The sequence below is a fragment of the Rhinopithecus bieti genome, unplaced genomic scaffold (genome assembly GCF_001698545.2).
Source record: "Rhinopithecus bieti isolate Rb0 unplaced genomic scaffold, ASM169854v2 scaffold_15813, whole genome shotgun sequence".
Lineage (NCBI taxonomy): Eukaryota > Metazoa > Chordata > Mammalia > Primates > Cercopithecidae > Rhinopithecus > Rhinopithecus bieti.
The window spans coordinates 204,963-218,019 of NW_016809040.1; the positions used below are offsets into that span (position 1 = coordinate 204,963).

The following is a 13,057-nucleotide window of genomic DNA, read 5'->3' on the forward strand; positions in this document are numbered from 1 at the left end:
CACCAAAGATGGGTCCCTTAGAAGTGTCCATGTCCTGATCCCTGGAACCGTGAATATGTTGCCTTACACAGCAAAAGGGACTTTGCCTATGTGATTAAGGATCTTTTGATTGAGAGATTAGCCTGGATTATCTGGGTGGGCCCAAAGTAATCACAAGGTTCCTTTTAGGAGGGAGGCGGAAGGGTCAGAGACAGAGAGGAAATGTGAGGTGATGATGGAGGCAGAGGTTAGAGTGGTGTGCTTGGAAGATGGAGGAAGGGCTCCCGGATGAAGGAATCTAAGAGGCATCTAGAGGCTGGAAAAGGCAACGACAACAAAAAGATTCTTCCCTAGAACCTCCAGAAGAAATGAACCCTGCTGTCACATTTTGGACTTCTGACATCCAGAACCATAAGGTAATAAATGTCTGTTGTTTTAAACCACTGAATTTGTGTTAATTTAGTACAGGTGTAATAGGAAACTCACATGCCATCCCTGCCCTCAGTTAGTTCATGGCCTTATGGGAGGAAAGCACCTAACTGAAAGGATTTGTAGAAAACAAATTGTTTTTTAATCCACTGGTCATGAACTTTTAAAACTTAAATTGGAAGAAAAGTTTTTTAATCCAGTGGTCACAAACTTTCAAAACTTAAATTGGAAAAGAAAATTAAATCTGAAACAAAATTTCTCTACTTAACACTCCCTGGCTTTTATTTCCACCTCACACTGATATCAATCTTATAATCCAAAACATAACTCTAAGTCTTTTTACTTATGAATTCCCTTAAGCCAGATCTCTGCCATTAAGAGATTGGCAAAAGGGAGTCAATTTTATAAGTCCCTAATTCAAAAGAGCTACTGATGTGATATTGCATTCTTTCCCCTGAAAATTCTCAACCTATTTTAAGCCTTTTAATCAGCAAGGTTCGTGCCCACCACATCTTACACTCCCCAGCCTGGGAGCATCAGAATGAACCTAACTTTTTACAAGATTTTAAGTAAACTTTATTAAAATATACTTAAATGAAGAAAAAACCTTAAGACTTCCTTTTTTACTATTTTTTATTTTTTTCTTAAATAGGGTCTCACTCTGTCACCCAGACTATAGTGCATGGCATGATCATAGCTCATTGCAGCCTCAAATTCCTGGCCTCAAGAGTGATCCTCCTGCTTTAGCTTCAGGAGTAGCTGGGATTGCAGGCTCGCATCACCACACCCTGCTAATTTTTTGGTCTTGTTTTGTTTAGAGACAGGATCTTGCTATGTTGGCCAGGCTGATTTCAAACTCCTGGCCTCAAGTGATCCTCCCTCCTCAGCCTCCCAAAGTGCTGGGATTACAGGAATGAGCCTCCATGCCCAGCCCTTAGGGCTTGCGAGAAGTGGAAAGCCTTATATAATTACCAAGTAATTATCACTGAGATAAAAACTGCATGCCAGGCCAGAGGCAGTGGCTCACATCTGTAATTCTAGCACTTTGAGAGGAGGAGATGGGCAGATTGCTTGAGCCCAGGGGTTCAAGACCAGCCTGGGCAACATGGCAAGACCCCATCTCTAAAAAAAAAAAACAAAATCAGCCAGATATGGTGGCTCACGCCTATAGTCCCAGCTACTCAGGTGGGCTGAGGTGATAGGATCACTTGAGCCCAGGAGAGGGAGGTTGCAATGAGCTGAGATCACACCACTGTACTCCAGCCTGGGTAACAGAGCGAGATCCTGTCTCTAAAAAGTGAAAGAATGCCTCTGAAGCCCCTTCTGCCCTTTCCTAGTCACTAAATCCATCAAAGGTGACCAGTAGCCTGACTTCTACCACCGTGGTTTATTTAGTTGTCTGTTTTTGAACTTCACATGAATGAAATCACATTGCACTTACTCTTTTACATCTATCTTGGTTTTGCTCAGCTTTGTGTCACAAGATTCATCCATGTTGTTATGTGAGGCAATAATTTGTTCATTCTTTTTTTTTTTTTTTTTTGAGCTGGAGTCTCGCTTTGTTGCCCAGGCTGGAGTGCAGTGGCTGGATCTCAGCTCACTCCAAGCTCCGCCTCCCGGGTTCACGCCATTCTCCTGCCTCAGCCTCCTGAGTAGCTGGGACTACAGGCGCCTGCCACCTCGCCCGGCTAGTTTTTTGTATTTTTTAGTAGAGACAGGGTTTCACCGTGTCAGGATGGTCTCGATCTCCTGACCTCGTGATCCGCCTGTCTCGGCCTCCCAAAGTGCTGGGATTACAGGCTTGAGCCACCGTGCCCGGCCAATTTGTTCATTCTTATTACTGTACAAATTAGTGCTTTTTGTGTCCTATTTAAAAAACTTGTCCCTGGGTCATAAAGATATTTTACTTAACTTTCTTCCAGGTGCTTTGTTTTAGCATTCACATTTAGGTATATGATGTTATCTTGATTAATTTTTGTATATGAGATGAGGTACATGATCTAGCTTCATTTTGTCTATGTACATAGGGAATCGACCCAGTGTCATTTACCAAGAAGACCATCTTCTCTCCACTGCCCTGCAGTGTTGCCTCTGTCATAAATCAGAAGACCACAGATGTATAAGCCTGTTTATGGATTCTCTGCTCAGTTCCATAATCTGTGTAGTTTCATGCAATACCACACTGACATGACTAAATACTGATCCAGTAGCTTAGGTCCTCCAATTTTGCTCTTACGACTGTCTGGAATTTCCAAATAAATTTTACAATCAGCTTATCACCTATTTTTGAAGAAAAAAATTTGCCGGGATTTTGATTGGGATTAGCCCAAATCTATAGATTTGCAGAGCAATACCATACCCTCTGTTATTTTAAATCTAATTTGTCTCAATGCTCCAGCTTGCAAAGAGGTTTTTTTTTTTTTTTTTTTTAAATCATGAATGGGTGCTGAATTGTATCAAATAATTTTTCTCCTTTACTTCATGTATGGAGTTAAATTACATTTGTTGACTTTTCTAGTGTTAGCCAAAGTTTACATTCCTGAAATAAATCTAACTTGGTCATGATTTATTATCCTTTTATAGATTGCTAGATTTGACTTACCATTATTTAAGACTTATGTGTCTGTCTTTATGAGCATTTGGTCTATAATTTTCTTGTAATATCCTTATCAATTTTTAGTAACAAGATTGTGCTGGCCTCATAAATGAAACTGGAAAGTGGTTCCTCTTTAATTTTCTTAAATGTTTGGAAGTTTCACTAGTAAAGCCATCTGGGCCTGAAAATTTTGCTATGGAAAGGTTTTTAACTGCAAATTCAATGTCTTTGGTAGATATAGGACTACTATTTTTTCTAGCTTTTGTGTCTTCAGTAATACATTTTACTGGAAAAACTTGTCAATTTCATCTGAATTTTCAAATGTATTACCATGAAATTGTTCATAACATCTTTAGAGTTTCTGTCTGTGGTATATGTGATTGTAGTTCATCTTTCCTCCCTCACACTAATAACATCATCTACCACTAAGGTTAATTTCTACTAGCCAAAAAAAAAAAAAAAAAAAGGTAGGGTGTATACACGACACACATCCACTATTTCAGGAATATTCTTCAATCGTATTACCCACAGAAGGAGCAGAGCAGGTAGATTATATAAACAATCCAGCAATCCCCTCTCAAAAGCTTTCATCAAACAGAAACTGTGAACCCGGGCTAAGGGGAACACTGAAGAAGGAAACTACCATCAGTAATGCACTAACAGGCCAGGTGTGGTGGCTCATGCCTGTAATCCCACCATTTTGGGAGGCTGAGGTGGGCAGATCACTTGAGCCTAGGAGTTTGAGACCAGCCTCGGCAACATGCCGAAATCCCTTCTCTACTAAAAATACAAAAATTAGCCAGGAATGGTGTTGCATGCCAGTAGTCCAGCTGCTCGGCAGGCTGAGGTGGGAGCCCAGGAAGTTGAGGCTGCAGTGAGCTGTGATCCAGCTTGGGAAACAGAACAAGACCCCTTCTCAAAAAAAAAAAAAAAGTGATACTCTAAGGTGGCCAGCAAGTACTTAGATGACAACAACCACTAAGTAAGGTTGTATGTAACCCAGGATCCCCAGCCCTCCACTCCCAAGGTGTCCATAGAGAGAATTCAGGGGAATATGAGCTCAAATATCTTTATTTTCATGAATTTCTGGCTGAAAATTAGCATTTCATTGGATTATAGATGTGGACAAGAAATCACAGTAGTAAGAGCAGTTCCGGCCAGATATGATGGCTCCCGCCTGTAATTCCAACATATTGGGAGGCCGAGGTGGGCAGATCACTTCAGGCCAGGAGTTCAAGACCACCCTGGCCAACATGATGAAATCTTGTCTCTACTAAAACTACAAACTAAGCCTGACATGGTGGTGAACATCTGTAATCCCAGCTACTGGGGTGGGTGAGGCATGAGAATTGCTTGAACTCAGGAGGCAAAGGTTGCAGTGAGCCGAGATTATGCCACTGCACTCCATCTTGTGTGACACAGTGAGACGCTGTCTCAAAAAAAAAAAAAAATAGAAAAGCATGGTAGTAAGAGCAGCTCGGATGACTCTGTCACCAGGAAAAGTCAGATACTGTCATACCACAGTGTAGCTTTTGAAAATACTACAAAATACCATTTACATGGGCATCACTACTTTGAAATTACAGGAGTTATTTGCTACTGCACTGAATTGTTTTTACTTTTTAATAAAAGTACTGCATTAATAAAGAAGTACATATACTCATAAATTTGGAGTTTTAGTTTTTTCACTTTATTATTTTTTTTAAGAAACAGGGTCTCACTCTGTCATGCCGGCTAGAGTGCAGTGGCCTGATCATAGTTCACTGCAGCCTTGACCTCCTGGGCTCAAATGATCCTTCCTCCTCAGCCCCACAAGTTGTTGGGACTACAAGTGATGCTAGCACTGGGGAGTGGCTGCAAATACCGATTAGCATTAACAGAGAGGTTTGACTACACAGAGACCATAATAAATCAATTGCTTGCAGACTCATATCAAAATCCTATCAGTGAGTGTCAAGTAACAAGCTGCGTCTGGTGGCAGGCTTTATAGTGGCAAGTGAGTTGATGTACTTCCACTATACAACCGCAGCCGTGGGCAGGCTTTAAGTCAGAATCCGACACTTATTTTAGTTCACTCGTGGTCCACCCATTATTTTATTTACCACTTCCAGCTGTACCTGTTTCCTGCACTGCGCATTTGTCTCAGTCACAGTTTTGGTAAGCCCACAAGTTAACCCTAGCCAAAATGAGTTAAAAAAAAGTCATTGGTAAGCTTCTTTGAAAAGGTGGAAAGACCCAATGATGAGACAGAAGACGCTAAGACTGCCAACAAAAAGAAAGCTACATTTAAAAGAAAATACCAGGAGTCAAACTCAAATTACAGGTTCATTGCAACAAGTGATTCACATTCTCCAAACCCACTTTGTATAACATGTGGCTACTGGCTATCCAGTGAAGCCATGAAACCTTCAAAACTGCTTCACCACCTGGAGACCAAGCACCCTTCATTAAAAGACAAACCTCTGGAGTATTTCAAAAGAAAAAACATAAGCACAAAGAACAGAAGCAATTATTGAAGGCTACCATTTCATCAAATGTGTCTGCAATGAGAGCATCATTCTTAGTGGCTAACCGTATTGCTAAAGCTAAGAAGCCCTTTACTATTGGTGAAGAGTTGGTCCTGCGTACTTCTAAGGACATTTGTTCTGAACTTTTAGGAGAGGCTGCAGTTCAAAAGGTGGCATGTGTTCTTCTCTAGCAGCATAACTAGGCTAATTGAAATAGCAGAGGATATTGAGGCACAATTGTTAGAGAGGATTAATGAGTCACTGCAGAATGCAATCCAGATTGACTAGTCTACCAATGCTGACAAGGCAACAATGCTTGTTTTTGTGTGATATGGTTTTCAGGAGGATATGCATGAGGATGTTAGATGCACGAGGATGTGTCACTTGCACTTTTGTTGCTAACCAACACCACAGCTGTAGAATTATTCAAGTCTTTGAATGATTACCTATCAGGAAAACTGAATTGGTCATTTTGGGTAGTACATGCATGAGCAGAGCGACTGCTACAGCTGGTTTCACTACTCGGGTCAAAGAGGTCACTTCTGAATGTGAGTCTATGCACTGTTACATTCATAGAGAAGTGTTGGCTAGCTGAAAAATGTCACCTGAACAACGTTTTGCAGGATATGATTAAAATTATCAACCACATTAAAGTACATGCCCTTAACTCACATCTGTTCACGCAGCTTTGTGAGATGGACGTAGGGCACACACATCTTTTATACACAGAAGTGGGATGGCTTTCTAAAGATAGATCACTGGCCAGCGTTTGAGTTATGAGGGCCACTCCAGAGATTTCTTTTAGAAAAACAATCACCACTGGCAGCACATTTCACAGAAGGGGTAGCAAAACTTGCTTACCTGCTTACCTACTCAACGAACTCAATCTGTCCCCTCAGGAGAGAACTGTGTTCAAGTCAACAGATAAGTGGCTGTACTCAAAACCAAACTGGAATTATTGGGGCGACAAGTGAACACGGATTTCTGACATGTTTCAAACATTAGCAGAGATTTTGAAAGAGACTAAGTCAGGGCCTTCTTTCTCCCAGCTGATGCATGATCACAGCTTTCAAAAGAGTTTGAGCATTACTTCCCACCTACAAAAGACTTACATACTGGGAAGGATCCTAGACCCATCTGTGAATAAGCCAGGTAAATTGACTTTGTCCATGCTAGAAGAGGACCAGTTGCTTGAGATGGCAAATGATGGGGCCCTAGAAATATGTCTGAGAGAACTTCAAATCTCCATACATTCTGGATTAAAGTCAAGGCGAAATATCCTGAGACTGCCACAAAAGCACTGAAAAGTCTGCTTCCATTTCCAACATCCTATCTTTGTGAAGCAGGGTCTTCTGCAGTGACAGCAACCAAAATGAGACTATGGAGTAGACTGGACATAAGCAAACAGACTTTGGGTGTCAATGTCTACCAACACCATCAGATGGGACCGCCTAGTTGCAGGAAAACAAGCTCAGGGGTCCCACTGATTCTACTCTATGGTGAGTTGTATTCATTATATATTACAATGTAATAATAATAGAAATAAAAGTCCACAATAAATGTAATGCGGGGGGGGGGGAGGGCATGGTGATTCACACCTGTAATCCCAGCACTGTGGGAGGCCAAGGAGAGGATGGCTTGAGTTGAGGAGTTCGAGTTTAGGAATTTGAGACCAGCCTGGTTGACATGGTGAAATCCTGTCTCTATTAAAAATGCAAAAATTAGCCGGGTGTGGTGTCGCACGCCTGTAAGCTACTCTGCAGGCTGAGGCACGAGAATTGCTTGATTCCAGGAGGTGGAGGTTGCAGTGAGCCGGTATCGTGGCACTGCACTCCAGCCTGGGTGACCCAGCAAGACTCTATCTCAAAACAAATAAATAAAATAAATGTAACGCGCTTGAATTCTCCCAAACCATCCCCACTCCCCCGGTCCATGAAAAAATTATTTTCCATGAAACCGGTCCTTGGTGCCAAAAAGGTTGGGGACCACTACTTTAGGGAACACTTCCCCCTGGGCCAGGTCCTGAGCTGGAAGCAGGGTGTGCAGTTAAGGCCCATGCTCGGAAGTTCGTGATGCTACCTACCTACAGAGCTCCCAACATCTGGCCACCCACAAAAATGGCTGCTCCCTCCAGAGACTTGACTTTCACCCTAAGTTCATCCATCTAACCTACTCCCAAGGAGGAGACAAAGTAAACAGTAGATAAAGCACAGGCGTTGATCCAAAAGAGGAGTCCAAAACTCAGCCCTGACATGTACTAGTTTGCGGCTTTGGCTCCCCTCCAAGGCTTTCTCTATCCCACTGTGAAAAGCGGTAACACCACCTATCTTTCCCAGTTACTGTAAGGTTTAGAAATAATGTATCTAAAGCACCTAACAAGCACATAGTCTCCTTAAATTAACATTAATTGAATCTCTCAGGTCAGAGCTGTCCTTATCAAACACTTAATCACAATTAAGGACTGGTAACGAGAAAGGAGGGAGAAAAATCACAGGGAAAATGGAACATGAGGAATGGAAGGGGGAAAAATCATTCCTCAAAGTCTCCTTCAATGAACTACCACTTCTTCAATGAAGCCTTCCCTCTCTTCTCCTTGCGTTCCCATAGCTCTTAATCACATTGAAATCGGTCCTTAGCTCTGAGAATGAATGAGATGCCAGGCGCAGTAATCCCAGCACTTTGGGAGGCCGAGGCGGGCAGATCACCTGAAGACAGGAGTTCGAGACCAGCCTAGCCAGCATGGTGAGACCCCCCCCCCCCCCCCCCCCCCGTCGCTACTAAAAATACAAAATTAGCTGGGCTTGGTGGCACATGCCTGTAATCCCAACTACTCAGAAGGCAAGGCTGGAGAATCGCTCGAAACCGGGATGCTAAGGTTGCAGTGAGCAGAGATTGTGCCACTGCACTCCAGCCTGGGCGATGAGAGCCACACTCCGTCTCAAAAAACACAAACAACAACAGAAAGAGACAGAGAAGCAATGTCTCACTCCCACATAATGCAAGCCTCCGAGGATGCCAAATGCCCTAGCTCTACAACCCTGATCCAAGAGCAATGAACACAGGTAGCAACACATTTCTTAACAGAATGCTACCCGTAAAGCACCTCTGGTGAGGACTGGGGGGAGGGGTTTTCCGCATAAAGACCTGCCACCTGAAGGTTAGACTCAGAACAGAAGAAGGAAACTGAGTCCTGAAGACAGAACGCAAAGGAAGTCTCTAACTTTAGAGTCCCTGGAGTCACAGCAGGCAGGCAGGCAGGCACACCGCTGATACTGCCAAGGGGACCAGAGTTCGCAACTCCCCGCAGCAGTGCCGGAAGCTGGGGACGAAGCCAAGGAGAGAGGACGCCGGCTGGGGCGTGCGCGGACATGTCCCGGCGCCCAGATCCCCGCCTTTGCCCGGGTGCACTAAGCGCGCGGCCCCCGCCGCTTTTGTCTCCTTCGCCTCACCGGGAACTTCCTCTGTCCCGCCCTCGGGCGCGCACACGGGAACTGGGGTAGAAACGGAAAGCGTTTTGTGCATTTTTTTTTTAACGAAGTAAACTGACGCAGAAAATTCAGCATCTAACCTCCCCAGGACCCCCTACGGTCACCAGTTACCAACCTCCGGGCTGTCCCGGGCGGCGGCGACGGCAACGTTCACGCGCGCCGCGAGTTCCCAACACCCCTCTTTCGGCACTTCCGAGTCCCAGCGACATCGGCGGCGGCTGCGGGCTTCCCCGGGACGCCACCCTCTTTCCCCCGGAGCTGCCCTTTGGAGGAGTAGTCCAGCGCGCGTCCTCTGAGCACGCCCCTGCCGCCGTGCCCGCGCGCCCTCCGCGCCCGGACTCGGGAACCCGCGGCGCTCCCGGGGCGGTGGCGAGCAGGCCGTGCTGCTGCAGGGGGACGGGCCACAGAGCGGCCTGCCTCTCCGAACCGCGTTTGCCCCGCCGGCGGCCCGGGACCCCTAGCCCCGCTCACCCCTCGCCCCGCTCACCCCTCGGCTGCCGGTTTCCACTGACCCTGGCGTGTATATCTCTCCCCCCACCTGTATGTTCATTGCAGGTGTGGGGCTGCCTGCAAGTTAATTGCAGAGTGAAAGTCACCTGAAACTTGAGGTGGGCCTTCATTCCAACACCAGTGGTCCCCACCTACATTTCCTAGGCGAAAGGAAGGTAGTTCGGTGCCGCGGAAGGAGGGCGGGTTTTGCAGCCCTGGCAGTTTCGAGGGCTCGCTGTGTGAACTTAGCCCCTGTAAGCCTCCCTGTCCACCTCTGTAAAACAGAAATAAACTTCCCTGCCTTTCCTTGTAAATTAGAGTGAAGATCAAACAGAATAAACTTTATGAATTGTAAAACAACTTACAGAGATCACTACTGCAAAATGGGTACGAAGATTTTGATTGCGTTGTGAAAAGGGTGAAAGATCTGAAGATGCCCCAACGGGGTGTAATTGGGACGATGTTGCTGCCCGGAGGCCTCCAAGCCTGAGCCAACAGACAGGCTTGCCAGAGTTCTGCAGACTTATTTCAGCATAATCACCTGGCTCTCCTTAAAACCTCGGGCTTCTGGATCCCTCCCCAAACCAAATGAATCAGACTGTCCATGGCACGGGCGGCTCAGGTGGTTCTATGATAAGGTAAAAGTGGATAACTCTGCGCTAGGCAGCAGGGAAATGCGGAAGCTGTGCTCTCAGAAATTTCATCTAGCAGTCATTGTAATGGTCGAGAGGATTATTTTAACGATTGTAGAATTCTCCAGGAAACCAGAGTATGAACTCTCCAAGAGCTAGAGCCATCTTTTCTTTCTGCTTTCTCCCAACCCACCCACCCCAAAATCTAGTACAGGATGATGTTCAGTAAGCAGGTGTTAGTAAACTAGCCCCAAATAGGAGTGCCAGATTTAACAAATAAAAAATACAGTATACTCGATTAAAATTGAATTTCAGGCCGGGCACGGTGGCCCACGCCTGTAATCTCAACACTTTGGGAGCCGTAGCAGGAGGGTCACTTGAAGCCAGGAGTTTGAGACCAGCCTGACCAACATGGTGAAACCCCCTCTCTACTAAAAATTAGCCTGGTGTGGTGGCCTGCGCCTGTAATCCCAGCCACTTGGGAGGCGGAGGCATGAGAATTGCTTGAACCCGGGAGGCAGAGGTTGCAGTGAGCTCAGATAGCACCACTGCACTCCAACCTGGGTGACTGCGCCGGACTCTGTCTCAAAAAATAAGTACATAATTTCAGGTGAACAATATGTAACTTTTAGTATCACTATGACCCATGCAATATTTGGATATACTTGTGTTTAAAAAAAGAAAAAAGTACTTACAGGAAGCTTGTAATCCCAGCACTTTGGGAGGCCAAGGTGAGCAGATAACTTGAATCCAGGAGTTTGAAACCAGCCTGGCCAACATGATGAAACTCCATGTCTACCAAAAAAAAAAAAATTTTATCTGAAATTCAAATTTACATCCTAGGTATCTGAAAAGCAAATTTAACTGGGTATTTTATCTGGCAACTCTAGATCCAAGGGTTTGGCAGAGGGAGTGGTGGAATAAGAACTCAACTCAGGTAGTGTCAGACTTAGAGACAGGGATATGATAACAGCTCCTACATTATTTCTAAAAGATGCTGTTGTTAATATAGGTTCAGTGTGATTTAACCCCTATCTATAAACACACTTTAAATTCACCAGAGAACACAAAGGAGATAAAGGTAGATTTAAACACAGGCAATCAGAAACATCAATTAAATAAAAATAGCCAAAATTTATGTGTGTATATATATATTTCAGAGAGAGTCTCACTCTGTCACCCAGACTGAGTGCAGTGGCATGATCTCAGCTCACTGCAGATTCAAGCAATTCTCGTGGCTTATCCACCTGAGTAGCTGGGATTACAGGCATGCACCAGCCACCACACCTGGCTAATTCTTGTAATTTTTAGTAGAGACATGGTTTTGCCTTGTTGGCCAAGCTGGTCTCGAACTCCTGGCCTCAAGTGATGTACCTGCCTCAGCCTCCCAAAGTGCTGGGATTACAGGTGTGAGCCACTGTGCTTGGCCATAATAGCAAAAATTTAAAGATTAGCAATAGACTGGGGTATTTGCAAGAAATTTGCAAAGTGTTAATTTTAAAATTATATATAGGGTCAATACAATCAATAAGAAAACATTAGAAACCAATTATAGACGAGCGCGACACATTTATAGACAACCCACTAGAAAAAGGAGGAGGGAAATAAAATTAGGAAACAAAATATATTGCAAAAAGCTCAATGAAATGCATAGTAAAATAAGAACACACAATTTTCACACATTAAGTTGGCAAAAAATTAAAAAATAACATTACAGCCTGGCATGGGTGCTATGTGATAGCACTCACACACAATGTTTAGTTGGGTAAACAATTTGGCAATATGAAAACCCTTAAAATTTATCAAAATCTAAGAGAGGTGGGGCAAGATGGCCAAATAGAACCCTCTACCAATTGTCCTCCCTTCAAGAACAACAAGATGAACGACTATCTACAAAAACACACCTTAATAAGAACCAGAGATCAAGTGGGCCATTGCAGTACCAGGTTTTAACTTCATATCACTGGAAGAGGCACTGAAAAGCGTAGAAAAGACAGTCTTGAATTGCGGACGCTACTCCTCCCTCATCCTCCAGCAACAGCCGGGGAAAGATTCTTTCAGATCTTATGCAAGACCACTAAGGTGGTACCTCTGAGTCTGCAAGAGCCATAGCATTCCTGGGCTTGGGGTGCCCCCTAATGCAGAAATGACTGCAGTGACCCAAAACTAAGATCACAACACCCAAGTCCCTTTGAATACCTGGAAAGCCTTCCCAAGAAGGATGAGGACAAACAAACCCAGACTGTGAAGACTACAATAAATACCTAACTCTTCAATGCCCAGACACTGACACACATTCACAAGCATCAAGACCATCCAGGAAAACATGACATCACCAAACAAACTAAATAAGGCATCACTCCCAGAGTGACCTTTCAGACAGAGAATTCAAAACAGCTCTTTTGAACATGAACAGCTCTTCACTGAGTTTCTACTCAGTGAAATTCAAGATAACATGAGAAGGAATTCAGAATCCTATCAGGTAAATTTAATGAAGCAATTGAAATAATTGAAAAGAATTAAGCCCAAAATTCTGGAAATGAAAAATACAACTGATATGCTGAAGAATGCATGTGAGTACTTTAATAGCAGAATTGATTGAGTAGAAGAAAGAACTAGTGAGCTTGAAGACAAACTATTTGAAAATATGCAGTGGGAGGAGACAAAAGAAAAAATAATTTAAAAACATGAAGTACACCTACAAGATCTACAAAATAGCCTCAAAAGGCAAATCTGAGAGTTATTGGCCTTAAAAAGGAGGTTGAGAAAAGATAGGGGTAAAAAGTTTATTGAAAGGGATAATAACAGAGAACTTTCCAAACCTAGAAGAATAGATCAATATCCAAGTAGAAAAAGGTTATAAAACGCCAAGCTGATTTAACCTAAATAAGACTACCTTAAGACATTTAATAATCAAACTTCCAAGGGTCAAGGATA

General features: G+C 43.9%; 1 protein-coding gene across 1 annotated transcript in view; it reads right to left on the reverse strand.

Moving 5' to 3' along the window:
- Positions 1 to 9,659, reverse strand: part of LOC108539521 (protein-cysteine N-palmitoyltransferase HHAT) — a gene marked incomplete at its 3' end in the record, with an annotated part of 212,538 nt that extends 202,879 nt beyond the window's left edge. Inside the window, exon 1 of the mRNA XM_017888279.1 lies at positions 9,596 to 9,659. The remainder of the gene's footprint in view (positions 1 to 9,595) is intronic.
- Positions 9,660 to 13,057: the final 3,398 nt, after the last annotated feature.